This window comes from Silene latifolia, chromosome 3 (genome assembly GCF_048544455.1).
Source record: "Silene latifolia isolate original U9 population chromosome 3, ASM4854445v1, whole genome shotgun sequence".
Taxonomy (NCBI): Eukaryota; Viridiplantae; Streptophyta; class Magnoliopsida; order Caryophyllales; family Caryophyllaceae; genus Silene; species Silene latifolia.
Window position 1 is genome coordinate 13,696,971 of NC_133528.1, and position 4,068 is coordinate 13,701,038.

At 35.8% G+C, this 4,068-nt stretch overlaps 1 long non-coding RNA gene across 1 annotated transcript; it reads left to right on the top strand.

Annotated features, from left to right (window-relative positions):
* The first annotated feature begins 616 nt into the window (after nt 1–616).
* Nucleotides 617–3,655, top strand: LOC141645936 (uncharacterized). The gene is made up of 3 exons (XR_012545232.1): nt 617–750; nt 843–898; nt 3,516–3,655. It is a non-coding gene; the product is annotated as an uncharacterized LOC141645936 (long non-coding RNA).
* The last annotated feature ends 413 nt before the right edge of the window (nt 3,656–4,068 follow it).

The window sequence follows — 4,068 nt, forward strand, 5'->3', positions numbered from 1 at the left end:
ATTAATTCGTCATATTTTAACCTAATTTGTAACACCCGCGAATTTCCCATTTTTAGCATTTATAGTTTATTTAACCGTTCTTTTGTTTTACTTATATTTTAAATTATTTAATTTAATTAATTTCATTTTTAAACATGATTTTTATAAAAAAGTACATTTTTATAAGCTTGTTATATTATATATATATATATATATATATATATATATATATATATATATATATATATATATATTTAATCGGATAGTATTAATAGAGATATTAATAATAATAGTTTTTTTCGTCTTAAGTTAATATAGTCGTAGGGACATTTTCCCGTCTAGCATAAGATCGTCACTTCTCACTTTTGAATCTAAGTTAAATCCGAACAAATCACGAGTCGACAACTCGTAATTACCTTTTTCAACTCACTTATATAACCCTTTTTATTATTATTATTATTATTATTATTATTATTATTATTATTATTATTATTATTATTATTATTATTATTATTATTATTATTATTATTATTATTATTATTATTATTATTATTATTATTATTATTATTACACACTCATTCTTATCCCGTCACCCTACCTCCAACTTGTTCTTCTTCTCCCCTTTTTTTCGATTAAACAAGCAGCAGCAACAATACACCCTAAATCTCCATCAATCGTCCTCCTTCAAACCCCTATTTCTCTCACATTTCTCAACCAAATTCGATAAATTTTGCACCAAACTCTTCCTCTTTCCGTCCTCATTCCTTCTATGTAAGAAAGGGACTGACTTTCTTCACATTTCAAGTCTGCCGCCCCTTTTTCATTTCGAAATTCCTCATTAATTTTGTGCATTTTGTGTGTAGATCTTAACTTGGACATCTCGGAGTAGCTTTGAGTCGGAAGTGTGAAGAGTAAAGAGGTAACGGTGATAGGTTACTCGACAAAATGTCGAAATTCCATCTTATATGTCGATTTATGTGCTCTTGTGGATAAAGTTTGATCCTTTATATTTTTCTCATTTGTCTGATAATTTCCGTCTCAAAATAATGTTTAAACTAGGTTTTTTTTATGCGCTCTTCATTTAGACTAGTTTGGAGATGTTTGTGTTTTTCGAGTGCTGAAATTGAGTAGTCTTAGGACGGTATTGTGCAGTAAATTGGGACTGTCCTTGAGTCCGCTTGGCAGGTACTTTAGGACATTTTCGGGACTGTTAAAATGTGTTGAGCAGGCTGATTTAGGACTGTTTTAGTTGGGACATTTTTGCTGTGTATTTCGGGGCCGTTTTTAGTCGGAAAGTGGATTGTTCTTGAGTCACTCTGTGCAGGTCGTTCATGGTTGTTCGTGGTCTATTTCGGGCCTACATTTGTACTGTATTTGGGAGCTAGATTGTGGTGAGTTCAGGGTGGGTTGAAGTCTTCACCTTTTAATGGGTCGTAAAGCAAAGTGTTTACTTTGTATTTCTCTATTCTTTACTAATACCCAATCTGTCTGGGAGTGCTTGGAGGACTTGGAAAACATAGGTTCCTGATCTCACCCCCCTTTATTTAAAAATCTCATCAAAATAAGGCAATTAAAAGATTAATTGATAACAAAGGAAAATATTCTTAAAGATATGCTGCTGCAACATAACAACGAGTTCTTATCTTTGACTTTTATGTTTCCTCAACCATCTTTTATTGATTCATTTTATTTTATACATCTTTGACTCCTTTTCTTTGCATTTGAAAACACATTTATCTATGTCACTCCACTTCATTTTTCTCAAACCAACATCCAAAATGAATTGTTGAGATGAACTCAACCAAATTTGTTACAAGTTGAAGAATGAAAGAGACGTTACAAAAATCAGCTTGTTTTGGCTTGTTCTGGCCTGCTTTGTGGTCTGGTTTGGCGTGTTGTGTGGTCAGTTTTTGAGTCGGTCACGGCCTGTTTTGGTATTTGGTTTTGGCCTGCTTTGGGGACTGTTTTGATGGCCTGTTACAACTTGTATTTCGGCCTGTTTTGACGGTCTCAAAAATGGTTGTGGAAACCGTGAAAAGGGGGCTGCACTGGGACCGTTTTGGGCTCGACTTTGAGGTTGATTTTGTTGTTGGTTCGAGTCAATTGGATAGCTCATGTCTTGTGTACATATACAGGAGTGAATTGGGTCGATTGTATGTATGAAATTCCGTCCAATTCATGCTTAAAATTTCGTCTTAAGACGGTCACAAATGAGCTTCTTTAACAGTGAAAATGGGTTTTGTCAGGCAGTTTTCGCGGGCTGTTTTGACGGGTTTCTTTATGCTAAGTTGAACCAACTTTCTTGCTTATGTCTCAAGTATATTTACATGTTTGGACTGGGTCTTTTGTACGGGTGAAATCCGTCCTTGTTTGACCTAGAAAATCGTGTTAAGGCGGCTGGACAGGGGGAAATTCTTTGGGTTTGTTCTCATTGTGTGTCGTATTGCTTCTGTTTGGACAGACTTTATTCTTTGTCGTGCATCTTTGGATGTACGGGGGCCAGGCCTTGCTGGCCGTAGCTGAGCCATGTCGGGTGTGCGGCCAGGCCGTGGCCGGGGTGGGCTGGTCATGGCTAGGCCGTAGCCTAGGTTGATTTAATTTTTATCCGTGAAATATTTATGTTTGGGTTTAACTGATTTGAATTCCGTCACATGTTTATGTATCTTAAATTCATTATTTGCCATTTATTTATATAATTCTCACAAGAATCATAAATGTGAAACTTATTATTTATTCATGTCATAATTATATGAAATGTCTTCATTTATCTATAATATGAGCTTTAATTCATTTATTCTCATTTATTTAGCGTATTTCAAATACGAGTAGTTAATTCCACATGATTAATTGAGAAGAGTCGTATTCTTGTCGAAATGCCATAATACTATTATATATGCTTGATTTACATTTACGCCCTACTTGTGCTGTTCTGGAAAGTACGGGTTTGGCCCACTTGTGTTGTTCTGGCAAGTGTGGTTTTGGCCACTTGTGCTGTGCTGGCAAGTGAGTCTTATCTTAGACTTTCCGCCACTTTCGTGCTGTTCTGGCGATTGGGGTACTCGGTCTCCATTAGTAGTCGAGTCTTGGGTGCGTGCTGTGCTGGCGCATGTCGAATCGGGATGTACACCCGAGAATCTGCAGATTTAGACTAGGACCGTATCATTATCGTAGTCCTACCCGGGGAAATTATGGTCTGAGAGTAGTAAATGTCTGCATTTTGGATGGTCACATTGGTCATATCTCCTTGAATTACGTACTCATGGTTAAGTGGTCTTCATATTACTCCATGTACATTCCTTCTCTATTATTTAGCATTGCTTATGTCTTGCCTACTAGCCTATCTCATTCCTTTTCTTATACTTGTATTCTTAAATATGTAAGATCATATGTTTAGCTATAATTCCATTTATTCATATCTTATCTTAATTGGATTATCTGTTTATGTGCTTTGTTATGTTCGTCTTGACATTTTGTGGCTGGGAGAACCTTGAGTTACTCCCCACTGACTGTGGCTTTCATGTTTACATGAATGACAGGTTTGTGAAGATGCATTTGTGGGGTTTAGACGGGTGAGCTAGCGAGCACCTTGGACTAGTAGTCGTTTTATTAGGATTGCTTAGACTCACCTTTTATTGTATTGTCATTCGAGGGATATATTTTCCCTCATCTTTGACTATCACGTTTGTATAATTTAAAATCTTTATTTCCGCATTCTTTATTTGGGTTTTAGATTTTAATGAACCCGCGCTTTAAATTTTAAAAGTTTCAAAAATTTCCTATTTTCCGCTTGAATTTATAAGTTATATTTTCCGCGTTATAGCGGGGGTTCACATAATTAGTTCACCTATGTCACTAATCAATCTTTCATTCATGTAATTAATTCGTTGGCATTCGTTTCATCCATGTTTTATTGCTTTTATGACTCATTCATATGTAATTAATCTGCTAAATCACTTTCATCCGAGTCGAATATCATAATTAATCATTAAATTCACCAACGAATATTAACGATTTGCAGTTCCGGCTTCACAGCCAGAACTCACCCTTGGAACAGACGCAGCAACTGCTGCGCCTCTTCCAGAGGGCGCA